Source organism: Xenopus tropicalis, chromosome 2 (assembly GCF_000004195.4).
Source record: "Xenopus tropicalis strain Nigerian chromosome 2, UCB_Xtro_10.0, whole genome shotgun sequence".
Classification (NCBI taxonomy): Eukaryota; Metazoa; Chordata; class Amphibia; order Anura; family Pipidae; genus Xenopus; species Xenopus tropicalis.
Genome location: NC_030678.2, coordinates 80,460,823 through 80,477,475, shown reverse-complemented (window position 1 = coordinate 80,477,475; position 16,653 = coordinate 80,460,823).

Genomic DNA, 16,653 nt, shown 5'->3' with positions numbered 1-16,653 from the left:
CTCTTAGAAAAATCCCATTTACATGGGTTTATCCTGTAGGCTTACACTTACCCACTGGGTTTTTAAAATAAAAGCCAGGATAATAGCTTATCGGATCCCCAACTACAGACCGGTTACGCCCTTCTTTGGGCTCATCAGTGTAGTGCAGGGTTTTCTTCCGTTAAAAACCCAGTGGGTAAGTGTAAGCCTACAGGATAAACCCATGTAAATGGGATTTTTCTAAGAGCCTTAAGGAATTTGTTCCCAGAATCCCTTTTGATTTAAAGGAACAGTAACACAAAAAAATGAAAGTGTTTTAAAGTATTTCAAATATAATGTACATCTGCCCTGCACTGGTAAGAGCACCGATTTATTTCCTGGGGAAAAATCTTTTTGGGATTGCTTCATGCAAAGCACATTACATGCAGCGATCCTTAATAATGGCTCAAAATGCCTCCTTCGGCATTTTTGGGTGATTACAAGGGACTCCAACAAATTTAAAGGGCCAGGTATTGTCAGTTACTTCATCACCTGCAGAAGAGGAGGTTTGCTGTTGGGCAATGAACCCCCCTGTTTTTCAGGGCCCTAAAAGATGTAGAATATAATGGTGTTTTACAGAGCCCATACATTATCTGCTATTTAATCTGTGCCATTTAGCTTATTTCAACTGCCCCCTTGGCTACACAGCACAGACTACTTTTAACAATTATTTTTTTTGCAGTCTATTATCATGTACAGTTGAAAAGGTTACTTCATGGGCAAAGCTATTATGTGACAGTGGCAATACTGTTGTGTCCTAGAAAGTCAGACTACTGTCAGTTCCTGTAATAACTATCAATATTATCAGTTCTAGCACTCAGGGCTGCAGGCAAGAAAATTGAAAATTACATCAGTGTGGGTTGACAGGCCTTGTGGCCAGAACATATATAAGAAGTACCATGCATTTCTGCATGCTAGCAGCAATAACATGGCGCTATGGGCAATATAAGAAGAGTTTTTGTTAAACCCCAGAACTGACATGCCTATGACGTTAATAAGAGGTTCTCCTGCTGTTCTTCTGAATGGGTGCTTTAGGTCACACTAATGTACCAAATATAAATCAATAAAATAATTAGTGATATTGAGCGAGCAGATTGAAAATGCTTTTGATCTTATTATACACAAACAACATAGTGACATATCATGTATACTCTGCTATCAAGGCTGGTTTTATTTTGTCCAGCTTTCTGATCTACACTTGGGCTTTTGCTCTTTTCTTCACATTTCCCAGCTACTAATAAAACAGAATTCCCAAATCCCTAATAAGTCTAGAAATTATTTTTCTTCTATACAACTAGGGAATCTATTTGAATCTGCTGTCAAGCTATGTCGCACATACTGTTTTTGAAATATAGCTCCTGGTAGCTTGTGGTTGCTTAGTTATTGTTCAGTGTCATTGATGTCCAGCCTACAACCTTCAACTTTTATTGAACTACAACTGCCAGCAGAAGGCTGTCAAGAGATGCTGGTTATTGGTTTTTAACAACAGCTCAATGAGTGCATGTTGGACATGCCTCTAATAAATATTCTGCACCTTCCCTGCCACCACAAAGGGTTATCTCTTTAAGCAAGGTCCTTTAATGAAAAAAAAGAGAGCAGAAGTGGAACATATATGTTAAATCCATTCACATACCTTTTCATCTACTGCTCAGTTCTTTGCCCTTCCCTCTTTGCCTGCCACTTGCACCCTTTTCCTTTTTGGCTGAGCCCACACTTATTCCCCTATTCTCCATTGTGCTCACATTCTCTCTGGACAATTTTTATTTTGACCTCACTCTTGCCACACTATTTTGTTCTCTCTATTCACCCTTTCTGTTTGTCTCTCCATTTCTCTCCCTATTTATTGTAAACTCTTCTCTTCACCTTTAATTTTTGCTCTCTCTTCATTATCTGATCTCTTGAACTCAATTTCTACTGATCCAAAACCATCAAAATCCACATTATTTTCTGTTTTTCCTCATTGTGCTCTTCCTCTTTGTTGTATGCTTTGAGCATTTGTTTAGGGTTCGCTACAGCAGCAACATGCCACAGTCTGATCCCTGCTGCACCAATGTTTTTCTTTTCATATATTTTCCCTTTTCCAATAGGTCATTTTTTAACTTGATGTTAATATAACTTAAGTCCAGTGTTTGTCTTGATAATGTGTACAATAGAATTTATAATGAAGAGGAGGAGGATTGGACGGCTACATTACATTACATTAACATTTATTTATAAAGTGCCAACATATTCCGCAGCACTGTACAATAAGTGGGTTACATACATTGGACATACAGAGTAACATATAAAGCAATCAATAACCGATACAAGAGGTGAAGAGGGCCCTGCCCAAAAGAGCTTACAATCTACAAGGAGAAAGGGTTGAGACACAAGGTGTGGGAATGGGCATGACCAGAGTTGTGAGAGGTGTGGCACAGGGTATTGCTAAACTAGATTAGGGTAAGCTTCTCTGAATAAATGTGTTTTTAGAGATCTCTTGAAGGCAGAGAGATTGGGAGAAAGTCTGATAGTTTGTGGGAGCGAATTCCAGAGAAGGGGGGCAGCCCTTGCAAAGTCTTGAATGCGAGCGTGTGAGGAGGGAATGAGAGAGGAGTTGAGGAGCAGGTCAGTAGAGGAGCGTAGCAAGTGGATTGGATGGTACCTAGAGATGAGTTCAGAGATGTAGGGTGGGGCAGAGTTATGAACTGCTTTAAATGTAAGGGTCATTAGTTTGAATTTTATCCTGGATGGTAGGGGAAGCCAGTGCAGGGATTGGCAGAGTGGCATGGCAGAGGAGGAGCGGTTGGAGAGGTGTATGAGCCTGGCAGCAGTATTCATTATGGACTGGAGAGGGGACAGTCTTTGAAGGGGAAGGCCAATTAATAGGGAGTTACAGTAGTCCAGGCGAGATATTATAAGAGAGTGAATAAGAATTTCGGCAGCATCTTGGGTGATAAATGATCGGATTTTGGAGATATTTCTTAGGTGAAAGTGACATGATTTGATAAGTGATTGGATATGAGGAGTGAAGGATAGGGCAGAATCAAGGATAACCCCAAGGCACCGGGCCTGGGAAGATGGGGTGATGGTAGAATTGTTAACCGTTATAGATAGCTCGGGAACAATGTGGGCGTTGGATGGGGGAAAGAGAACCAGTTCAGTTTTAGAGAGGTTTAATTTAAGGTAACGTTGGGACATCCAAGTGGAGATAGCGGACATGCAAGAAGAGACGCGAGTTAGAAGCTCTGGGTTGAGATCAGGAGAGGAAAGATAGATCTGAGTATCGTCAGCATAGAGGTGGTACCGAAAGCCAAAAGAATTGAATTCCTTCTTGTGAAAAAATGTATAAACATACGTTGTAAATATTCCATTGCATTATTAGAGATTACAAATATTTATTTATGCATTTTTCTATTGATCTTGTATATCATAATATATCACAAGCACAATTATGTATTACATTCAGTGTGCTTATAGTTTAAGTTACAGAGGTACTAAAGCCGCAGACCAACTCTTTCATAGGGCTGCAAAGCATTTTCCCATGCACAGCTACTCAATAGGTATTAATTCAGTTTATCTCTGTTCCCCACTGCTCTTCCTTCAGGACACCTTTGCCTGGTTATGTTAACATTTTAACAGGAAGCAGGGTGGTGGTGGTGTTAAATATGCAGAACATATTTTTTCACTAAACCTATGTTGAAAAAGGGGTATACTGGCTATTTAATGACAATTACAGCACTATTTTAACCCTCTGTAGGGTGAAAGTTTCTGACCTATCAAGATCAAGAGAGAATAATGGCAACATAGATGCTACAGAATCCGCAAGATGGTACATTTATGATGGAGTTGTAGATTTTATGGTGGATGGCATGTACAGGGTTAAATATCCTGTTTTAATAATTAGGCTTCCTCGATGGGAAATAAGAGAAGTTTAAAACTATGCTGGTGACCCAATTTGTGTTGCAGGCATAGCTGAAATATACTTGCATTGGTTGCTGTAGGAATTTGTACAGCATCACTTTGCAATTAGCCAGAAATTGCTTGGTACTCTAGTTGCCCTTTAAAGTCCACACCACTTATCTCCTTGTCCTCACGTATTGCCAGATAAATTCTTCTAAGCTATTATTCCTTTGTTCCAGTGATACTAAAGTGCCTATTTGTGTTAATTCAGGGCGGTTGAAGCTGCCTGCCGCATGCTTAAACTGGGGCAGGGCTTCCACTTAACTATGAAATCGGACATGACCGATTGATTGCTTTTCTTTTGCTCGGTGCCAGACTATGAGGCTATTGATTGTGCTTGGTACAAAAAAAGAGAATTCTGTCAGATATTCTTGATAGCCTGTAGCCTAAGAACTCCCATCTTCCTTCCTGAAATGACTCAGGACAAACTGGTTGCATGTTCTACCAGATAAATTATAAGGTTATCAGGTTTTTTTTCTGTTTGTGTACAACATCATTTTTTTGGTCTTTCTGTTTATTGAATTTCTTTTTTTATAGCAATAGTGAGTTTAATGTAATTTCCTTTCCACATAAAATACATTACTGAACACATTACTCCATTGTTTAACCAAACAAAAAAGCAAATAAACAGTGGCTTAACTCAATATCTTTAAGTCCCATAGATAGCATGTCTTTTTGGGGCCCCCAAATTCTTGAAAGATTGCTTAATTTGCATACATATTTTTAATTTAGGTATCAGCTGGGGTACCAATGGGTCCAATTACTCCCGGGACCCTCAATAGTGGCTAATTCTTCTGCCTCTTGTATTGTAAGGCTTCTGCTACAAAATGTGCCCCTATCCTCTAAAAAGCTTATTGATGGACCTGCACCTGGAGCCATTGCATCAGGCCAGGTGTAGGCACACAGATAGAATTTTGCCTCAAAACTGCTTAAGTATGCAGTTTCATGCTGAAATCTACTCCATGTGCCTGCATCAGGGCTGATACAATGGCTCCAGGTGAGGGCCCATCAATTTTGGAATGTAGGGGCAGATTCTTGGCCTGTGTTTATAAGTAGGCCAAGATTCCGCCACATGTGATCTATACAGAATTTACTTAAAAACATGTACATTATCAGCACAAAATTAAAACAATTCAATTCATTTCTTTCTGTGTTTTGCGTACAAATTGTAGCCAAATTTTGCTTCTAGCTGCTATGTAGCCTTTAAACCAATGAATCACTTACATGTGTGTGCTAATGAGCTGGGGCTTAAAAGCTCCCTGCTTTTCCACTAGAGCCTTTTTGAGCTAAAGGTAGGTGCAATAGGTCTTAATACTCAGTCACATTGTTTGCTGGGGGACTTTATTTTAATTGCATCACAGACTCAAAGTCATTAGACAGTGTAGGACTCACGTATAATGAGGGGCCTTGACGTGGCACGTGAGCTTACATATTTTGGCCAAAGTGTGGTACTAACACCTCATTTTTTGTAAAAATTATTTTTAAAGGCAAACTAAGCGCTGGCAAACTTTCTTTCTCTTTGTGTATAAGTAATGGCTTTTTATCGTTTATAGCAGCTGGTCAACTCTAGATTGTGGGTTAGACCGAGCGCTGGCACAAGTGTGTTTCTAGCAGCTGGTCAACGCTACAGCATGGGTTAGACCGAGCGCTGGCGATTTCTTTCTGTGTTTTGTGTAAAACAATTCATATGTCTATTAAATGCTCTTAACTAAAGCAAGTTTATTAAGTGGTGCTGACATCCATAAAAGCTATGAATCATCAGCTTATGGGATGGAATATAAAAATGGTTCTCCATGCTGGTTAGGGTGGGTCACCTTAATCCTCTGATATAGGAAGGTTTTCTACATCAATGTACAATAATTAAACAGGGTGCCTATCTTAGACCAGTTTTATGGGTCACAAAGCTGATTCCTTAAATTAATTTGGATCTTCTTATAAAAAGGTAAATAAATAGTCATATAAGCACTAACATGACCTGCATCCTGCAGTGAAGGATGCAACTAATAATAGTTACTGATCAAGGAAGATTTCCCTTGCTAAATTTAAGGTTCTTCCATATGTGAGAGGTTTTGCGTTTATACATTTGTTTGGAAAATGTAAGCAATCTACATTTATGCCAGTTTGGGCACTGGAGGCCAGTGTTGCACTGGGCTGCATGGATATGATTAGTCTGGCTGTTTCAGTGAGCGACTGCATTGCAGCTTTAAATCATATTAATAAATATTTGTGGTGATAAATAAACTTTCCTGACTTTATTAGCCTGTACCTATGTATTTTTGTACTTTTATAGAAAAAAAGAAGTGAATGGTAATCCTCCTGCGAAACAATGTAGTAGAAATAGTGTAACATATTTTCTATTATACACTTCTGTGGCCTTGCTAGTCCCTCTCATCTGAATCATTCTGCTATGTAATCCTGTCCAGTGTTGTCCCGTTGTGATTTAAGTAGTGCATTTTTAGAAATGTTGGAACAAGATTATACCTCTTAGGAATCATCAACTTGCATTTGGGCCAGTGGTATTTGTGGTGGAAAATGTACTCTGCATCTTGTGCTGGCATCACTGTTGGACACAGGAGCCCTGTACTTAACATCTGCCATAAGTGTCTGCAGGAAGGGTGGGGGGACAAAGTCATCTTGGTCAACAATTTGTTCAAAATTAATTTCTTGGAAAAGTCCAGCAAGTGTCCCACAATTTCTATCATTTTGTAATCAGAGGTTCTGTGAATCAGCAAAAAAGAAGAAAGGGAGCCATTGAAGACATCTTTGGAGGCTAAGGGGTTCTGCCAGTAAAGCCCAAAACAGCGTAGCATTTCTACCACAGGTTTTTGATAAGCTTAATCATCCCTAAATAAACTGTAAATACAGGTGAATCACCATTCCTTAGCCAGAAAACACCCTGCCATAGACAATACTAAGAACTGCCTCTCCTAAAACACAGCTCTGTGTGTCTTCACCCTAAGGAAAGGTGCTTCTTAAGACTGCTTATCTTTACACCAAGAAAGTTACAGTCAAGGACAAAATGTTTTACCAATGTAAAAAATGTAAACCAAATTGATCCCATACCTGTAATGAAAAAGTGTTGCACTATACACAACATAATATTATTTCATAACGTTATGTAAGAAAGGTTGCATTTTATTTATGGGGGTCCAGGTTCAACAACTAGTCAGGTCCTTGCTGCTAAATAGTGTAACACACTAAATGAGATTCAGTGTTGATAAATGTAGTCTTATGTACTTGGGATTTCGAAGAAAGGGAATTTCATCTTAAAGGAGAAATTTAAAAAGCATACTGCCCAATAGTCCTCCTATTGTTTAGTAAAAACTCCACACTTTTGTCTCACCTAATCAAATATTTACTAAGTCACACTTACTTCACATTTTCTATCTGTTTTCTTGAACAGGCAGCCATCTTTAAAAAGGTATTCTCCCTTCCTTTCCCTCCTTGCTTCATACTGCACATGTGTTTCATTCCCCCCCCCTCCCCTCTGCCAGATCCGCTTCTGATTGGCTGGTGGGCATGTGTAGCTCAGAACAGGAGACAGGATCAAGTTACACACATGCTCAGAGAATAAGAAGGCTGCCGCTGGCACCTACATGAAGGGGAGAGAGATTTCAGTGATGTCACTGTATTCTTCACACTGCTGTAGGCTGCCAGCACCATATCTCAGAGAAGCAAGCAGGGATCTGGGAATTTAGATATGCAGCAAGTACATAAAAAGAATGCCTTTAGACTAACTTTTAATTTATATTAACCTTTCCTTGTCCTTTAAGATGTGAAGTTCTGGGTACTTTGTAGCAAGTGAGGAAATACAGTTAATGAAATTAACTTGTAGTATGAGTTGATGCAGGGACTGTTCCCTGACCCTCCGCATTTTACATGATGTTAGGTTTAGTTATCGCTGCCCCCACACCCCCTACAAATAGTTTTTGTGCTGATTTTAATTCCAGAGACAGGATGGAACTTGGCAGTGAGGACATCATTTATAGGTGCGGTTTACAGGCAAAAAATGTATCCAGACTTTTGGCTATTAAGTGAACCTCAGAAAACCGAAAATAGTAAACTATTATATGCATTTGGGCTAATAAACCAACATTTTCACCACTGCAACATGGGCGTGCTTCTGGATTATTTCAGGTGATACTCTTTGAAAACAAAACAGATGGCTCCCAGAAGCATCTCCCATCCTGTTTATTCAGAAACAAGTATCTTCAGCAGCTAAGTGTGCAAATGGGAGCACGGGCTGGGGTTTTAAAGGAGGTGGCCAAGACACACCCGAAAAATATATAACCCACCATTTATTTTAGTCTTCTCTCAAACAATTGCCTTATTATTTATTAAAATCTATTTAAATCCACATTATCATCAGAATTGTAAGGTTAAAAACACTTTATCTGTGTACCCTAGTCACATAGGATTCAGTTTGGTATCTACAGTGAAACCTCAATTTTAAACACCCTGATGTTTTCCCTCATTTTACAAAGTTGTTTTGTGGTCCCACCACTATATAATACACAACACATTTCCATGACTTTACATTGTCTTGAATTTTACACCATTTCTTCTGATACACTGAATTATTCTAGGATATTCTTTCATTGCATATTGGTATTAAAATTTGGGCTAAATGCAGAAACCTCACTGTCATCTATTGGAAGTTTTTTATTTATGTCATTTTCTTTTTGCAGATTGAGAAGACGATTCTCCTATTATAAAATAACTTCATCAATATTGGCAGGATGTATAGACTGCATTCATATAATTAGGTTGCTAGATATTGTAGCAACTGTCAATAGGTTAGAATGATGGAAGAATGATTTGGTTCTTTTTTTAGATCCAGACATAGTGTAGCGAAAATGAGCAGACACAATAAACTTGTGGGTTGCAGAATGTCTATATGTTTTTGTCAATAAGTATAGATTTTGTTGCCTGTACACTTTGGCCAATGTTTCTGTGCCTTAAAGCAATACTCCATCATAAAATACTTTTAGATTATTGCTACAAAAATAACTGAGAAATAATTTGCTGAGCCTTCTTATAAAAAAGAGATTAACAATAGACTTTAACTACAGTACACAAGTTTATATATTCATATATTGCAAATATACAAACACACTGTCACCAACAAATAACAATAAAATAACAAAACAGTGTATTTTAAACCCAATTGTTCAGGTGTTTAAATCCAAAACGTAAGGGTTAAATGTAGAGGGCCAGCTACTTGCCAAAAAACATTAGTTACTTTAAATATTGTAAATCACTGTGATGAATGATTCTGCTTTTAGCAGCAACAGCTTCCCTCCTAGCACTAACTACTTTAGCAACTTGTTTCAAATACTCAGAGGGGAGGAATCTGAATGTATTAAAGTTATTATTGGTTTACACACACTAGGGTTGATTCACTGAAGCGTGTTAATTATTATCGCATGCTTTTTTGAGATAAAATAGATGAGACAATTAGCGTGCAGTTCACTACAGTATTACCGTGTGCGTTAATTTGCGCGCAAACGCATGCGTTAATTCGCGCACTGAAATAACACTAACGCATGATTCACAAACACTTAGATGCGCTAAATATCGCATTAGTCTATGCGAAAATTAACACCTACTTGAGGCAGGCGGTAATTATAGAAAAGTACAGTTCATGAGCTTTTGGCAACACAATATGGACTTTGCAGTGTGATTTATGTGCAAGTATGTGTTGGCCCTAGAGCAGGGATCCCCAACCTTTTATACCTGTGAGCCACATTCAAATGGATAAAGTGTTGGGGAGCAACACAAGCATAAAAATGGTTCCTGATGGTGCCAATAAGAGCAATAATTGGCTATTTCATTGGCCCTATGTGGGCTGGCAGCCTAGAGAAGGCTCTGTTTGGCATTATATTGGGTTTTGATGCAACCAAAACTTGCCTCCAAGCCTGCTTTGAGGCCACTGGGAGCAACATCCAAGGGGTTGGGGAGCAACATGTTGCTCACGAGCCACTGGTTGGGGATCACTGCCCTAGAGTGATGCAGCCTCCAGTTTGCAGGGAAATGGTCATTTTTAATACAGTAATTTTACGAAAGTATTGGCATGTATGGCTAACATGGCGTGCGTGTATTCGCACGACTATTTATATGTGGCTACTATTTATATGCGGTATATTTATATGCACATAATAATAGGCGTTAATTAGCGCACATAATAATAGGCGTTAATTAGCACACATGCGGTAAATGCTGCATGCAGTATCGCGCATAAATTAACGCAAGTATGCTTATAGTGAATCGTGCGTTAAGTCGCGAAAATTTAGACGCAATAACATTTTTAACGCACGCTATAAATAGCGCACGTTTTAACGCACTTTAGTGAATCAGCCCTAAAGTGTATTAGCCTTGTTAGGTGAATTATATTTCCTGCCGCATTTGAAGCTTTATGGACGATGGAAAAACAACAAGAATGCTACAAACTTAGAAGTAAAAATCTCTACTTTTGCCAGAACATACATTTCTATCATTCTAGACCTTTGGGTTTTTTTGTTTTTTTTTTAAAGAAAAGTGGTATTCAATATCTTTAATTTAGGGCACTAATTTAGGGCACAGAGAAGATTGTATCACAAAAATGGCATATATTATTAAAACATCCAGTCCAAAACATGGGTCTTGTGTAGCCATGGGAGTAGTTATCCAAAGGGAAATGGTGCTAAAAGGCACAGGTTATATACCAGTTAAGCAAACTCTGTAAAACACCACCGTATTCAACAAAGCCTATTTGTTCTCTGCTAATTAACTTGTGCCTTTTTTCCAGCTTGAATGGTTGCCCACGTGGCTACACAGCAGCTTATTTATATAGTTATTTTTCTGAAGCAAACACAGAACATTTACCACTGCAGGGCAGCAGTACATTATATTTTATTTACTTTAAAACACAAAGCAATTTTGTGGTGTTATTGTTCTTTAATAATGTGTTAGACATGTATGTATTGGAATCTACATGCTTTGTTTTTTTATGCTGCTCTTTTGCTGTTTGCCATTTGACGGCGCTATTTCCTCGTAGTAATAGCTGACTCTATTATAACCCTTTCAATGGCCATGTCTGATAACCCAGTCTTACCAAACCTGGACTCAACCTCAAGTTGTTGGGAAGGGGTGTAATCAGACATGGTTTTGCTCATGAGCTGGCATTTGTCTCCGAATGTGGCCCATAGGTTTACTCTAGGAGTGGCAAGCTCACAGGTGTAGTCTGTGATATAAATATGGGGTTTTCTACCTGGGGGTACCTAGGTTAATAAACAGCTACAGGGGCTACAGGGTTATTTACGTTACTCAAGGTTTGTTTCCTATTTAAAGGTAATTTTTACATATGATAGGGAATATGTATAAAATAAATAAAAATACATCGATAATTATCATTTACAGCATAAAATGAATAAAACTGATCTGATACTCTTGCCTTTTAATCAAATTTTTTTTTAGTTTTTACAAGCATGGTGCTATATTTATTTGGATAGTAAAGATGCTCTGGTGCCAAGCTTTTGACGTTTACAGGTGATGTTCATGTAAGAAACTTTTGAAGGAGTAAGTAAGTTAGTGGAAGTTAAATATACCTGTGTAGCGTGCTGAAGTTGTCAGATGCCACATAAACTGTTTTTGCATTTAGAGATTTTACTGATATTGTATTGACACTAGCATGGACCAGCCATTAGCTGCTGGATTTTTCACCATACTACCTCACAAGCTGTCAAATATTTGGCTTCCAAATTAATAAGGAAAGGTTTTTGGCCCTTGCTGGAAATGTACACTGAAACTGTACCGCTATTATTACTGTGAGCTTTTTTGTGAAATCAATATTACTATCCCACATAAAATGCATATAGAGCTACTATGTAGCTGCTTACCCAAATTGTAAGTAGGAAAATGGGTCTTTTGTAAGAAAACAAATCCCCTCCTGTCTTTTGATATGTCTGTGTCTGCTGGGTAGACATGAAACTGGAATTGTGAGTTATATTCCTTTTTTGGTATTTTGCTTTTAGCTTATGTTAAAAATCTCAGAAGGCTGCCATTTGCAATAATTATTATTATTAAGATGACAACATAAAGAAACATAAAAAATAAAAAAAGAACTGAACTGTCTCCTCGTGTCTTCTCTTTTATCTCATATTCTCTGTCCCTCTCCTAATCTTTATTGAAAAAATCATGTAGGTTGCTTATGCCAGACAATCCTTTGTGAGGATTTCTTGCAGAATATTGTGGTTTTCTACAAAAGCTGTTTTTGGTATGACATTAGATTTTCTTACATTTACCTTTAATTCTGAATCTTTTTTCTTGTTTTGTATCTTTAAACTAAATGTACTTGTGTTTGACTTCTGCTTCTAATAGCTCTTAATTCAGTCACAGATAAAACAGATAAAATACCATTGCAGTTTACAGAGCTTATCTGCTATGTAACCTGTGCCTTTTCTCCTTTTTTCCAGATTGAATGGCTGCCCACATGGCTACTCAGCAGGGTATTTATTTATACTATAGTAGTCTATGTGAAGCAAAGTCATCAGTGTTACCAGTGCAGGGCAACAGTACATTAAATTTTCATTACTTTGAAACATTTTTATTTTTTGGTGTTACTGATCCTTTAAATCATAAAGTTGATTTGCCATTTTAAAACTCAGTCTTTTTAATGTTGCAAAGGTATTTATAAAATGTCAAATGGTACAATGATATTATTGCTATTTTTGATGTAAGGTGAATTATACGGTAATTAGTCAGAGCCTCACAATTTAATTGTGAGGTTTATCTAGTTAAAATAATTGCATTTTTGTGGGAAAAAATTTCACAGTAGGCTAGTTCTGGCTTTTGATTTATGCCAAGCAGATTCTATCTTCATCGCCAATTATGTGCAGAAATTGTCTTGGGTATTACTCTGATGGTGGCAGGTATATGAAAACTGATGGCAAGATAGCCTTAGACTGTATCAGTATATATTGTGGCAATTGATACAGTCTAAACAAAACTTAATCTGTAAACATAATCAACTGATGCAAGGAATTACTACTCAGAATCATTTAATTGAACAGGATTTCTTTAACAAACAAAGGCAAAAACATATTGCCCACATAAAGGAAGTAACTAGTACACTGGATATATTTTGACATTGTTTAAATGATGGTTGTTTTCTAAATTAAATATAAAAACATTGTAATATGATGTAGCAACTTACTTCCCATTGATCTTTCCTGTATTTGTATGTAAGTCAATTTTAATACAACTGTTTCCTAACCCAATTGAAGTCTTGCCAAAAAACTGGTCAAATATTTATTGGGTAGGATTAAAAACCCTATTGGACCCGTCAATTATTGACCCCTTTCTGGGAACAAATATTTAAGGTAATTAACTCATTTACGGGGCTAGACCTGAAACCAGACCCCTCAATAGGCATCTTATCAATGCTCCCGGGCTCTGTTGTTAAATATAAAAGTTCACTACTGGGGTATTGCTTAGGGGCTGCCAGGACAGTAATACCACACCACTGGAGATCTACCTCCCCACTGACTTTAACTGAATGGGTCACTGAAATAGGAAATGTTATGCGAACGGAGGAACTGCTTAGCAGTGTCCAATGGACACAAGATAAGTTTGTACTGACATGGTCACCCTGGGTTTTATTCCTAGAAATGTATAAAGGTTAGCAATTCTTCTCGGTCTAGGAGCATCAATACTGTAAGAATGGGGAAAAATAAAAAGGTCAAGTATTAACGGGTGAATATGCTAATGCTATTTTCCCCCTAACTTCTCCGGTTTTATTCCTGTATTCCTTTTCTTCAAAGACATTCTGGAAGCTATTATAACAATAATGGTAGCAATAGGAGACACCAAGGTGGAACGATAATTAAGCATAACAAACAAACGCTATAACTGACTCAGATGATCTCAGGAAGATCGATAAGGAACTTTAATTCATTACGCAAATCTGCCTAAATATGACTTACTCATTATGATTTGCAGAGTTCAATGTGCTTTTTGGTGAGACTCCTCTTGCTTGAATATGTTTTGCATGTAAACAAAATTGAAAATAAAGAATATACAAAAAAAAACCCTATTGGATAAGGACTGCATTGAAGCATTGATGCAGTCCTCACCTGTTGCCTATGGCAACTAACAGGTTGCCATAGGCCTGCAGTATCTAATCACTGCCAAATTCGGCAAAGATCCTTCTGCTGGCTGCCCTGGCCAAAAAATGTATCGGTAGATTAAGGCTTGTTCAGTATAATGTAGTGCATATCTTCCACATAAGGTAATAAGCTATTGAGGTTTATTATAATCATAATCGCATAACAGACAGCTTTTTATGTAAAAAAATGGAGTATTGATATTATATAATAAAATATAATAAAGAGTATTGTCTTCTATTTCCATGTGGCTATTCAAACTCTAAAAAGTCACTGGAAGAATGTGGGTTAATTAAACCAGTTCATTTTAGCTGGAAGCTATGTCAGGCTGTCACACATTGATTTTAATATGCCAACTATAAGTTGAACACACACCATTATTTTTCTTTTCCTTTCGTCCTCATCCTGGAAGCTTCATGGCAAAGAATGGATTAACCTGATGGATTCCTACATACCCTATACTAAACACAAAAGGTAATTGTTAACCAGTTTTATCAACATTTTTTATCAGAATATTCTGTTTGACAACTACTGCTTGATATAAGCCTTAGAAAAATATTTGGACTAAACTTTTAAAAAGGTGCTAAAAAAGCAAAATTATGGTATTTTTTATAATAATGAAGATAACTTTACAGCATATGCAAATAAAGAGATTTCATTATTTCTAAATTATATTCTAAATAAAATTAAAAAAGAACATCCCTAAATATATATATCAAGTGATAATTCAATTACAATTAAAGATACAAAATATAAGCAAGTTTATAATTTGGAACATCAGTTACATTTTTAATAATCATGTTTGAATGCTATGAGATTAAAAAAAAACAGCATTTTGTAAAGCATTTTGCAGGGCAGTGAAACACAAGTAATAAAGAATTATATGCAAGAAGTCCAGTTTCTATTGAATGTAATTTATTTTAATACATGCAAAGAATTAGAATTGCTGAATTCCTAACAAAAGTTTTTACAAACACCAAGCAAAAGCAAAACCGTAATTTACATTGTTTATATGATCATGACCATCATAAAACTGTGAACAAAAAGTTGTAATCTGCAATTGTCTATTGTAAATCACAACATGGGGCTCAAACTATTTTGACTGAATTCTATACATTTTTTCAGAATCAACTGACCTGGTGTCAGAGACCAAAACAAAAAATTGTAGTGTCTACAATCCTAATTGTCACATGTATCTTGCAAAACTATTTTATCTCATAATATTATTTTTAAATATGTGGGTTTTTGGGTTTAATTTTTTTGGGTTCGGCATGTGGTGGAACAAGTGTACAAATTGTTGGGAGGGGCTGGGGAAGACCCGGCGGTCTTGGTACACATAGGTACCAATGACAAAGTTAGAGGAGAGGGGGAAGTCCTCAAAAACGATTTTAAAAACTAGGATATTACCTGTGCCACGAGCAACGTTAAGAAGGTAGAGGGAGCTTAGGGAGATTAATGCATGGCTGAGAGATTGGTGCAGGGAGGAGGGCTTTGGGTTTCTGGAGAACTGGGCTGATTTCTCAATAGGCTACAGGCTCTTTGCCATGGATGGGCTGCACCTCAATGATGGGGCAGCTGCTTTGGGGGAGAAGATGGCTAGAGGGTTGGAGGAGATTTTAAACTAGAAGTGGGGGAGGGGAGGGTGCAGCGGGTAATTCTGTGGGAGACAGGATAGATGAGGTTGTGGGCATAGTAAGGGAAAATGGGGGAGGAGATTTGCTTTGGGATACTGATAATGGCAGGGAGGACCATAAGTTGTTTACACGTCATTCTCATGCTGGTACCAGTATTAAATGTATGTTTACTAATGCAAGGAGTATGACTTGTAAAATGGGAGAGCTGGAGGTACTGGCATTGGAGCAGAAATATGATGTGAATGGCGTTGCTGAAACTTGGTTGAACGAGTCGCATGACTGGGCAGATAATATTGGGGGTTATACATTGTTTTGGAGGGACAGGGGCAATAGAAAAGGAGGAGGAGTGTGTCTGTTTGTTAAGCAGGAATAAAAAGCAAATATTAAAGAGGAAGTGATGGGGGTAACAGAGGGAGCTGAATCCTTATGGGTTGAGCTTCTCACAGATAGTAAAGAATCTACCAAATTAATGGTAGGGGTATGCTATAGACCCCCTAATGTAAGCAAAGAGGGAGGAGGCTCAGCTCCTGTTGCAAATAGAAAAGGCTGCTAGTTTGGGGCAAGTGATAATAATGGGGGATTTTAATTACCTTGATATTGACTGGAGCCATAGTACTGCCAGGACAGTAAATGGGAACAAGGTTATAAACTTGTTGCATGACAACTTTATGTCACAGGTTGCTGAGGAACCAACCATGAGCCATGCTACATTGGATCTAGTGTTCTTTAATGACCCAGAACGTATAATTAATGTGCAAGTGGTTGAACCCCTGAGTAATAGTGACCATAATGTTCATATAGCCTCCTAGCGAGGTTAGGACCAATAAGGATAGTCACTTACCACTTTTGTAACTGCGTTCAGTAACCAGTTCTACAACATTAGAGGCATTGTTAATAGTTTTATTCCAGTTCTTTATAAT